The following is a 13,163-nucleotide window of genomic DNA, read 5'->3' as shown; positions in this document are numbered from 1 at the left end:
GCTGAAAATTGGCCTGAAACTCCTTAGTTTGGAAACTAAAAGTAAGTTACTATTTTTTATCTTCTAGTTGCCAAATATCAGCTTTTTATATAGGTAGATGTTGTAAAATCTCAGTGTTACATCAGTATTAAATCTTGCCTCTTTTTAAATACATTTTTTCTTTTCTTTCACTCATTCACCATTATGATACTTTAATCTGTTTTAAAATTAAAAACTAGTTTTCTTCCTCAGTTCTTCAGTCAAGGTGATGGACACTGGCAGACAATCAGGCAATGCCAGTTTAAACTATAAATCAGTTTACCAAGATTGACCAATAAGCAAGAACTCAACATTGCAAATTATGTAATTATTATTATTGGTGTTTTTTAGAAATTTTTGAGTCCTTTATACATGTGGGCAAATTTTTGCAAGTTGGAAATAGGAACTGTTCCGGTTGTGAAAGCTCCAGTGAATAAAAATGACTTGTATATTTAGGTAAACAGGCATAAGCACGCATTTTCAGTGAAAAATTTGTATTTGTTAATAAAAAATCCTTTTTTGATAGTAGAAAAAATATGCTTAATCTTTGTGTGGTAGGCTACAGATTTTAACTGTTCCTTCCATTTTTCATTTTGGCTAATCTACTTCATTAGCAAAATATTATAATTAGGTGGCTCATCAGACCAGTTAAAATGAAGGCATGAATAGTAACAAATAAAGATATTTTATATGGCTATTTAACAGATCAGGTGTACATCTTAGTATTTTCTTTTATGTATAACAAAATTTATTTTTCTTCAAAAAATTGTCAAGAAATGCTATAAAATCAATTCGAGTTGTCAGATTGTAACATGTATCTTACATAGCCAAAACTCGACCCTTCAGACCATCAACTTTCCTAATAGAGATACATATTTTACAGTAGTTCAATCTATCTCAAAAACTTTGTAATGTCAATCTAGAAACTCTGAAGATTGACATTTCTTCCTTTTGAGTAACAGAGATTTGAACCAATCCAAGCTAAATATTCTACAAAATATTCTGTCACTGAGTAGATAAAAGATTGATAAGAAACCTTTTTGCTGTGCATGTTTTTTTTTAGATTATTTAAACTTTTAGAACTCTTATTGTCTTGCCTACCTGAAAAGTTCTGGGCTTAATCAATGTAAATGAGGTTTGTGTAAGGGAAACTTCCTGGCATTTCAGCATCAGTTAAGATGATATGGGTGAGTTTCTGAGAAAAGGTGAATCTTATTTACTACAGAACATATTTTTGCCTTTAAAATTCTAGCCTAAATGCATCTTACTCACCAGATGGAAAAGCATAGATGACTTTTGAAACTGTGCTAGTCATGAGTTATTACAAGCACTATCATAAGTATAAGTTTCAGGTCTAGAAATATATCAAGAAGTGGGGAGTAAAGAAGAAAATTGTCAGTAAACAGTGGAATGACACCTGGTGCACTGTAGGGGAACAGCCACTACTCCTGCTGATCCTCTGTTAACCTCTCAAACTGAATAAGCAAGATAATTGGCCTGTTCACTTAATCATTCATAACTTTAGGACTGTATGATCCAAATTATTACATCGCTTAGCAATGGCAAAGTGACAAATTTTGTAAAGATTAAATTATATCTTTCAATTATTGAGTGGTCTTAACTGTTCATTAAAGATCACCTTCATGAAACATGTAATTGTGTTTTTATAGAAAAAAATATGTATGACTACAGCAACATTGTAGAACTTTAGCTAATTAACTGTTTTTTGAACAATTCTTCTGATGAAATAAGCGTGGGAATGATTTCACTTGATATATTGCCTTAAATTGCTTTCTTCAAATAGAATAATCTAATAGATTAAATCCTGTACGTACTTGAGATGTCTCATTTAGTCTGTCAGAATCTCATGGGTTGAATGGATACAACTAACCTTATTCCATTCGTATGAGGTAGATTTCATCTTGTATAACTTCAGCCACCCTGGCTAGTCAGCCAGGTTCCTTCTGTTGTCTGCAGAAACACAAGGGCAGTCCTGGAGGGCAATCCATCCTGTCTACGGCTCCTCTCTTACAATAGAAGGAAGATGAAATCAGCTCCAGAAATGCCTATTTCTCTCCATTGACTATAGTCCTAGAAGCCAGACCAGATGAATAAAATTAATGAGAGGAATTTCACTCATACTTTCTTATTTAGAAAATTCTGCTTTTGACATAAAGAGCGTATCTTAGCTATAAGCCATGACTGTCTGATGCTGCATACTAATTTTCAATAGATTTCCCTCCATGCTGTGAAGTAATCATTTAATAAAGCTTTCAGGGGCAGTGTGAATCTTAGTAATATAGCTTTAATAGATCTGTTGCCTGGGAACTTAAATCAAGGCTTAGGCCCAATGCTAGCATTAAGGTAAAGACCCCCATAGGTGGCCTTGTCCCTTGTGCAGGTCTTAGATGATTGGAGCCAGTTTGGGAAGTATTTTTTATGGTAGGAAAGTTGTCAATAATGCTCACTGCAGAGTTCTACTACAGAAAATCCATCATCCCAGTTTGGAAGAGAGGCCAGTGATAATATTTTCCACTGCTGAAATCCATCTTGTACAATCTGGTCTCAGATTTTAAAATAAATTATGAAAACATACTGTGTTAAGTACTTACACTCTTTTTCAAAGAATATATTATATTTTCAAATATTGTCACCACTGTGTTCTATAGAATTTTTTTGATCTACCTATTCACAGTAATATATGTCCAAAACCAATTCATAGTGGTTCACTCTTGAAGGAAATATTCAGTAACCACAAAATGTGCAGATAAATGGTCATTTCACTCTGTTCTGACAAAACATGACAGAGGCACAACAGGGTTGTGTTTTGGACCTTTAGGTAATTTTCTAGCTCTGCTCCTGTTGTTGCTTGATAATTCTGAAAATATTGTGCTTTTATATGTGATGTTTTAACCCCCAAAATATCAAAGTGCTTTTCCAAGTTATGACCTTGATAACAACTTTTAGCTAGTGGATCAACTCTGGCCAACAAGAGTGCCTGGAGATAGTCATTTTCTCTTGGAGCTTTGGAGAACGTTCTGTGAAAATAACTATGGTAGCACCTTTGGAGCTGGTACAGTGCTTTCCCTATTCTCTACTTATATAGTGCTAAGACCCACACTGGAGTGCTTTTACTTCACTTCTTCCCTATTTATAGACAAGGGAAACAACTGAGTCTTTAGGCTTCATGAATACAAGAAGTCTCTTTGCAGTTTTTGTGCAAGGGCTACAGATAGGGTAGAAAGGGGCTACAGATAGGGTAGAAAGAGGCATAGAATAATTGTCATATGTTTTCAGTGGTTTTGAATCAGTGACTGGGTCCACCTCTGCTTATACATTGTTTTGTATAGCAAGGTAGTAATTATCTTTGAGGCCTTTAGATGATATATAATTTAGGCATTATGAAGTATGTAGTATATAATAAATAAATAGTTAAAAGTCTATGTACAAATTTAAATTGGTTAAATTCTGACAGGGTGGGATTTCATGTTTTATTATGTGTAGGAAACGTACATATGAAAGGTTTAAAGGAATATTTACCATTGATATTTTTAGTAATATATTTAAAAATATTTGCATAAAACATTTCCTAATCACATATTACAGAGAATATTGCTTCTACAATAACACTAGATTTGGGTAGCATGATGAAAAACAGATGAAATTTCATCTATGTGTCTAGAATGCCTAGCCTGAGACTAATAATTAGTCTCACTTAATTAGTCTTTTATTATTTTTCTAGCAAAACAAATGAATGAATTCCATAGCAGTGGTTGGATAGGTGTCAAATGTGCAAGCAATTTTGAACAGGACAAATTTAAGATCTGACAATGATATCTTGGAAGACTGTGGAATTTGATGTGTTAAGTTGGTCCAGTTGAACACAGCCCCTCATTTAGCAAATATTTTAATAATACTTTGATCAATGATAAATAAATTTAAAAAGCCCCACAACCTTGCTGATCTTTAAGATCTTGGGAAAAAAGATACTAATCTCAATCCTTGATTTCCCTTTTGTCAGCTTCTGTAAGTGAGCTGAAAAGTGTCTGTTAAAAAGGAATAGCTCAAGTGAAACAAATTCCTCTTGCTTTTGTCTCCAAGTGAACTGCACTGTGAAAGACATAAAATGTGAATGCACTGCCTAAGAGGTTTACAGTAAAAGATAAGGTAGAGTCTGAAGGGTAACTAATAGTATCTCCATTGTGCAGCAAATATTCAGAATGGTAAAAGGTTGTTGGTCAAGAAACAACAAGTAAAACAAAGCTTTAGTGTTTTTAAAGGTTCTCTGAAGATGTCTAAATTTTTTATGTGAGTTGTCCTTGTAGCCTTCTTAAGAGCTGTTATTAGAGCTGCATGAAGAAACTGCTAGCTATTCAGGTGTATGAAATACTATGCAATGAAATTCTGGGGGAGAAGAGGGGAAAACACTCTTGTGTTTTCATCAGTGATTATATTAACTAATAGGTTTCTTAAGAAAGCTGTTTTAATTTACCTGGAGAAATTTTATTTCAATATTTATGCTGGTTTGTGTTCATTTGTGGATGAGATTTTCAATAAACAAACTGTGTTTTCAAATTTATATGAAATATTATATGCTTACAATTGTGCATGCAATTATTCCACACACGGGCTGGTTAGGAGCATCCTCCAAAGTCCATGAATGTTAACAGGAAGATTCCAACTGATCTCAGTGGGTGCTGAATCAGGCCTTATGTGCAGATACAGAAATTTGCAAACTAGAACTTGCACACGCAATCTTTCAAGCATCTAATATTTCATTTGCATTCATATCTAGCATTTTATATGCCACAAATATGTTTATTAACCATATCATTTTGTGGTAGAATTGGGTTCCTGGGAGTATTAAAAACGGGGCTTTCTGCATACCTTCATGCTGTGGTAAAGAGAAGCTATATTAAGAAAGCTATATTAAATGTCTTAGTTGATCCTCCTAGGGATTGTCAGAAATGGTCTAACATAGAGGTGAACTCTCCTTTGCAGTGAGGGACAAACTCAATGATCTCTCCAGGTCTTTGCAGCTTTGTTTTTCTATGGTTTGAATTATATATGCATGAGAACACTTGATTGGTGGTGTTGAAAGGGTTTAAAACGCTTATTTATTGACTAAAGCTTATCTTCACAAATATCTACTATGCCTCAGAAGTTTGATTCACTTGTCTCTTTTTTACGTATTTTGATGTCAAAATATCCCTAAATTCTTTTACTAAAATATTGGTTTAAAGAAAGGAATGCAAAGTTCAACAGGGGGAATAGTACTAGAGTTTATGTTAGTGGTTTAGGTGTGAAGAACCTGAACAGTGGGTGTTCCACTCCTGCTCTGAGAATGGGTTTTTGCAGCAGAATTGAATGCCTGAACTGTAATGTGCCACAAAGCACAATTACAGATGGAGTCCTTATAGCTAGAAGAATCTTTAGGGTCACAGAGTAGACTCTGATCTCATTTACACTGGACTGAATCCATTGACTTCAAAGGAGTCACTGTAGATTTAAAGTGTTGTAGCTGAGAAGTGAATACAGACCACAGACTGACATTTTTTGAAACTCGCATACAGTTTTGGTTTAATTAAATAGAATTACAGGAGTATATCAAAAGGTACATAGTTTTAATATTTACTTCACTGAGCTGAATATGGTTATTCAGCCAAAAATCCTATTCAGAACAAGACCATCATGTTGTGATCTTTTACAATATGTAAGTAAGTGTGACTTTGATGAAATTTTTGTGGGAGGGAGAGGAAAGTACAGAGAAGAAAAGTGACTGCAAATTTCTATTTCACCATTCTTCAGAAAATAGTGTGAGAGTCTCTTAAAGGAGACTCAACAATCATACTGTGAAATAGCATCAAGGCATGGATGAAAGAACCTCAGGAGAGATAGGAAAAAAAATGCCTAATCTGAATCCATAGCAGCTGAAGACACTCATTTGACCATGCCCTTGAAGGAATGGCACCAATAGGTCTATACTTAGGATGATTACACTGTCTTACCTAAATGTGTAAGACAAAAGCAATGCTGGCTGATGACTGTTTATATATATATATATATATATATATATATTTGTGCTTGACTTCCTCTATGGCAACATAAAGAGCTGTGGTTTTTCTTACCACTCTTCTAGAACTCTTCATTTCCAAAGCACTTTTTTGGGAGAGGAAATAGTTGAAATCGGAGAAACTAGTCAAATGGTAGGTGCCAGTAAATTGCAAAAGAGAGAACTGACAATTTGTTTGAAATATAACCTCAAACTGGCTCTAACTCGTTCAGCTGTCAATGGCTTGTGCCATAGACAGTGCTGCTGCTGCAGCTGATGCTCTGTGAACCATCAGTGCAATGCTCCAGGAGCTGCGCGTTATCACTGCAGACCAAGAACAGCAGTCTCTCGGTCATATTGGACCCTAGCGTGGCAACGAACCATATTCTCCTGTAGAAGACCTGGGAGAACTATCGTACAACTTGGAAGAACGAAGCGATAGTCTTTCTTTCCCTTTTCTTCTCTCCTCCCCCTAGAACAACCTTCTGTAATACATATGACTAAAGATCCCCGACTCGTTCTCAGCGAATTACCTCAAGGTTGCTGGGAGTCAATGGATGCCTTTTGGATGCCCTTCACCTGACCTGTTTTAGATGAACTGTTGCTCTCACCAGCTATGAATGAGAATTTTGAAGAGAATGAGTGTGAGGAGTTATGTATTTTGTATTTCACTGGTTTTTTTTTTGTTTGTTTGTTTTTGTTTTTTTGTTTTTTTTCCCAGTCACTAACTGGGTTTTGAGCTAAACTCATTTCTTTACTCATGGAAGATATCTATTTTTTGTATTAAAAAATAATTTTAAAATCAAGTATCAGAAAACTGGAATGCTTCCATACTGGTACTTTTGGCATAGTGATTAGTAGAACTGCAAGTCATTTCCCCCTCCCATCTCTTTGTACTAGTGAAAGAGCTGCATTCTAGCTCTACAGCTACATTACATCCTCCAGGAATTGTTATTAGGCAGATTATCTGAGAAAGACTACTATTGTACATTTAATATTTTGACCATGCAACACCTAGCAAAGGAGACTTGGAGTCCAACTCTTAGCAAACATCATGCCAGGATTTTCCATATAAAATTTGTTTTATTTCTTTATTTTGAGAAATTTTCCATGAGAGAAATTTTATGACTAATTCTGATGATTAATATGTTTAAAAGAATTTATTTTTCTACCTTGTAGCCCAGCTTCAAGGGAAAAATGGTATGTTTTGTAATCCAGTCCTAAATAACCACAATAAATAAAACATCTAGCCTTATTCACACTTAAAAATGCTAAATGCAGCCAATATAAATGATTTTATTGTAATTGTTAATTGTTTTGTGCAGATATAAACAGGAAAAGCAATGCTGATATATGTAAAACTGAATATACTAAACCAAAACTCTGTCGACAGAAAAATCAAGGCATTGATTAAATAATTTTATTTTCAGAGTGTCTGTTTCACAAACAAAATTTGACTTTTTATTGAAAAATCAGACTATATTTTATGAAAGATTTTCCCCACAGCTATGAAAAACATTTCTCACTTATATTTAAATTTAAATTTATTAAATAAAAAGAACAGCTATTGTGCAGCTTACATGAAGGGAGAAATAATTTTCTTTTCTAATCCACTGCAAATTTCACTACTGGAAGCTTAATTAGTTTATTAGATTAAGTTAATTTAGATTAATCAGACTATTATACAGTTAAAGCTGTAGAACACATCACAGATCTTAATTACCTCTAGTAGTTATCACAGAATTGTCACAAATTTGCAGTTTTTTTATTTCACTCATCTCCCTGTCTTACGATCTCAATGAACATCAGGATGTGAATGTTGCAAACACAGTAACTCACAAATTTAGGTGATGCTTTTGGTTTGTGTTACCTCCCTAGTACTGACTCATGTCACCTGTATTTTTTCTGGCATAGAGGCCTTGTTTTGCAATAAACTCACCAGCTAGAAAAGTCTTTATAGGCCCTATGTTGTTCAAATCAACCGACATCATAGAACAAAGTCTGCACTTTCTGTTCATCAGTGAAGTGCCTGCTGTATTCTGGCACTGAACGAGTGGGTGATGACAAAACTGCTATTTTCCTTAGTCTCAAGGAGGAAGGAAAAAGGTGGTACGTAAGGTGGAAAAAGGTCTATAGCATAAGAATGAAGGACACTGGAAATATAGAAAGGACCTGCTCCAAGAAATGTTGAGACCAATGAAAAAATACCTATTGATTTCAATTTCTTTTAGATCTGGCTCAGGCAGATAGGATAAGATAAATGTTAGGTAGTGTATATTTTTTTTGTGGTAATCATGTGTTTTGATGTGTACAGCATAAGACTAAAAATGTATACCACTGCTTGACTTTGCTGTTTTGTGTTTTGCTTTGGGGTGACTGTGCTCATTTCCCATTTTTAGAGCTAAGATTTCTTTATGTTAATGCATATATATTTTAAAGAGAACTGAGGTACATATCAAATCCATTTACACACGGAATTTAAAAAGCCCATGCAGTACTTTGATGATGAGACTAAGGGTTATGGAATTTAAGGCCAAACTTACTGTTGTCAAAGAAGCATGCAAGCAAACACGATTGTTCAAAAAAAAAAAAAAAAAGGCTTTGAATAAAAATGCTATAGATAATGCTTTAAATTTTTAAATAGTTTGGTTTTTTTCTGTGATAGATATATTCTTTTTGATGTTAGTGATAACATACATTCTATCGATCTGCCTCCCCAATGACCTGCTGAAGTTTGGTGGTATATCTATTAAAATGTTGCTTAAAGTTCATCCACCTTGTTTTCCCTACACTAACTTATCCCTTCACAAATTATCCCTTGTTGAGAGGTAGGAAAAAACCCCACTGGGTGAGTGAGGAATATTTTCCACTGGTCTTCAAAAAGCAATTAAGGAAAGTTCCATTTATTCTTCCAAAGCTAATGTTTACCTTTTTGAATACTTTTGATTATTTTTCCCTTTTAACTCATAATATTTTTCAAGTTTTGCTTACCGCTTTTAAAGTAATTCTATGCCTGCTTGTGTTAGATATTTATCACTTTCAGAGAAAGCTAGATTGTGTCTGAGATTGAATAAAACCACTGGAAAATACAGAGGAAAAGTCAAAGTCTTTTAAATATTTCTTATGTTTGCACACTGCCATCTAATTTTTGAAGGAATATTTATAGGAAAAATACACCTATAGAACTATATTGTTATTTTAAAATTTAAAGTATTATGAAGCAAGATTTTATGGAATTCAGTAATGATATAGTACTGAATAATTTTTTAATCTCATCAAAGGAAAGTATCTGCAATCTTTGTAATATTTCTATGTTTAGTTGTGCTGTAGTAGGGCAGGAACCTCCAATTGCTTAGATTAAAAATGTTCTAAAATCTAAAATGTATATAATTTGATATTGTATATGGGGAACATATTTATCCTATTGCAAAAAAAAAGCGTCCTATTGCAAAGTAATTAATCTTGGAAGTATATTAAAGACTCATTGCATAAGAACTGAATTTCCACCATGATTAAGATAATGAAAATTTGCCTTTTAAATGATATAGATGTGAATAGCCATTCTGTAAAATCTTCCTGTACAGTTGTATTGTTTGATATAGACAATATTTTAAAGTTTATAGTTACAAATTATGTAGGTAGATATTTCTTTAAAAAGTATGATTAATAAGAAAAAAAACCCTAAACATAAAATGCATGCCTAGGAAACCTTTAGTATTATAAGCATTGTAATAACTAAATTCTGGAAATTCAAAGTCTCAAACAGTTCTGTAACTCATATTATTCAAACGTAATACAGCACAATGCAATTTTTACAGTACCCTTTGTGCTAGTATCCTGGAGCACTTTAAAATGAATAAAGTTAAAATTAGCAACGTAGCACTCAATTTCCTAAAGGAGTTACTTTAGAAAAACTAAATAAAATCAGTGCCTTAAATGTTTGGATTTAAAACCCTGCCAATTGAAGCTCTTTTTTATTTCAAGTGGCAAAGTATTCCAAATCTCCTGAACAAAATGTCTGAAGGCTCTATAGGTTTAGGATATCAAAAAGTATTTAAGAATTGTAAAACCATCATCTATCAATCTCTCGGTGCATACTGATAGGCATGGAAAGTAAATGTAATGGCTAGGAAGAGCTGTACAGCAGCCTCGCTATCCAATATTAAAGCAGTAGTTTATTTGCATTTCCGTAATACATTCCAGCGGAGGATCTCAAAGCGCTCCCTCGGTTAATTCTAGCAGAACCGTATGAAGCGGAAAACAATACTGAGCTGCAGCAGTATGCTGAGCAAAGGAGTTTTGTATGAGCAGCACAAGGGTGGCAGCCCCTCGATAAACCACTGGCTAATTACACCTCATACAAAATAACTTCTGCAGTGGGAATATTCATAAGTAATTTTACTGAAGTTTTGAAGCTGATTACTGTAGATCCTGTATTTACACATGTAACGATCGTTTCCAAGAAACAGAGTTTTCTGAGGAGGTCAGCAAGTGCAGATGTGGCAGCAAACAGTATATAAGCAATTGCTGTGTTTTTCTTTTCCTATGAATGCATGTAAATGTATACCAGAATTCCTAAGCGGAAAAAAAGGAAAATCACAAAAATATGGAATACTGATAAGCAAACAGATCTCTTTCTACCTTTGCTATTTGCTAAACTACTTGATAATATCACAACTAGCAGAAGTACTTGTTTTCAACTTCTGGATAAAATTGGAGAATCACCTTTCAAATTAAAGAAAAATTGTTCTAGGTCATTTTGGTATGGCTTTGGAGAAGTGAAGAGGAAAAGAAATATATGTGTCACATACACACTATAGGAACTTATGATCCACTTATGAGGAAACAGTATTCATTAGTGAGTCCTGGAAGGACAGGAATTTTTAACCTTGATTGACAAATGTCAGTCAGGAAAAAGATTTGTGGTGTGTAACCATTAGCACAACTCAGCCGTGTCATAAGACAACATGCGAGCAAGAGGCAAGGTGTGTGGTTACCTGCAGCTGCTATCTGTAGCCATAATCTCCCTCATTTTTGTAAACACTTTGAGTTTCCTTGCCCTTTTCTTCCCTAATATTACAATTCACTCTCTAACAAACCACCTGGGGCTTCCTTCCTCGTCATGGCTGTCCATTTCCAATCTCCACTCTGCCCCAGCAGGTTGAACATTCACCGCTAGAGCATTCAAACGTTGCTCAGTACATTTTCAGATACTAACCACTTTCTTCCATGTTTTTTTAAGCCACTATTTACTGACACCACTGCCTTACCTCCCTTCCTTGTATTATCTGTCATTCTGGGATTCCTGGGATAAGGTTGTGACAAGGAACGGTGAGGATACGATTTATGTTTCCAATTACTGAATGTGAGGATATAGTGAATATGAACTCAGACTCTACTCAGAGGTGCGTAGTGATAGGACAAGAGGCAACAGACATAAGTGGGACCATGGGAAATTTGGATTGGCTATATAGTTATATATTTTTTTCACCTGTAGATCCACAGGGCAAGTGTTTTTGTCAAAAATTGTAACAGGCTGCCCAAAGAGGTAGTGGACTTTCTGTCCTTGGAGCTACTTGAAACTCAGCTGGGTATGACCCTGAACAGCCTGAGCAGAAGGTTGAACTAGATGATCTCTGGACTTCCTTTCCAACCTGCATGATTTTGTGATTTTATAATTACGGTTGAGACGAGTCAGCTTTTTTCCTTATAAGATTTCTGCTTTAATTTAGTGTTGTAATTGAAGCAAAAGTGCCTCTTAATTGCCATCTCAAAGTCTTGCTATCTTTGCCTTTCATTTTTTTTCAAATAATCTGTTTCTAAACTCAGTAAGTAGATTAATGCTATTTGTATAAGCATTCAGTTTTATCAGTGTATCAATACCTCTTCCTCTCTCTCCCTCTTGGTCTCTCAGTAGCGGTATCTGCACTGATTTTGTTCATGATAATATGAATTGTAAGAAAGACACCTGTGCTGGCTCCATGCATCCAGCTGTGACCAAAAAGGATCCAGTTATTTGAGCAGCACTGTTTTCTGAGGATAGGTTTGGGAATCTTTGTAATTGAAGGAACCTTTTTTCTGTTGGTTTGTGAAGGAGGAAGGAAGGAAAAGGCTGCTACCAGGAGGGATCTTATCCCAAATTCCACTCTGTCATTTTTTTTCTGCAATCTGAGTTCTTTATGTCTTCTCATTTTCTCTTCTTATATCACTACTATGATTATGATATCAATGTGCTTTCCACAAATTCATCAAAAATGTGTTACAACTGGCTTATTCTTCCTGCATAGTCCAGTTAGAGTCCCATCCGTTTCATTTCTGAAATATGCACCCATCCCAAAGTTGCTCCATCTTTGCTTAGCTTATTTCTTATAAACAAAAATAAAGAGTTAAGAAAGAAAGATTTTTTTTTTAATATGCTGTCATTTCTGTGCATCTTTCCCCTACTTCTACTTCAAAAATACTACCTTAAAATTACACCTATATTAATAGCTGTCATGGTCTGGCAAAGAAGGCTTTTGTCTTAACAGATCATATTTATTCTATATGGCATGAAATGTTACATAAACGTTAATTACTTAAATTATCTGCACTTCAAATGTAGTCTTAAATACATGCTTCTGTCTTCATAACGGGTCTTTCTCCATTTGCTGGGAGATGAAGGATCAGTAAAATCTCATCAGTCCGAAAAGGGTGATGTGAAACTCTTTACCAATTGATCTTGGCTGGGGAGGGAAGGATGTGGAAGTGGAAAGAAGAGAGATGAAGACTTGTTTTCAAGGTGTGGAGAAAGATCTTGTTTCTGCAAGTTGCAAAGACCTAGCATGTCAGAACATGCCAGATGTCAAACAGAATGGTGAAAAGCACATATTGGGAAAGTTCTATTTCTAAAATTATCTTCAACATATGTTTAGTGGAACAGGAGACTGTGATGAAATCTTGAGTTGTTGACGTTTGTAGGAGTCTTGCCACCTACTGCTGTATGATTCATGGTTTCACAGAATCACAGAACGGTTCAGGTTGGAAGGGACCTCTGGAGATCATCTAGTCCAACCCCCCTGCTCAAGCAGGGTCACCTAGAGCATGTCAGACAGGG

This window comes from Rhea pennata, chromosome 1 (genome assembly GCF_028389875.1).
Source record: "Rhea pennata isolate bPtePen1 chromosome 1, bPtePen1.pri, whole genome shotgun sequence".
NCBI classification, from domain to species: domain Eukaryota; kingdom Metazoa; phylum Chordata; class Aves; order Rheiformes; family Rheidae; genus Rhea; species Rhea pennata.
The sequence above is the reverse complement of the archived record's forward strand: the minus strand, read 5'-3'. Positions refer to the sequence as shown.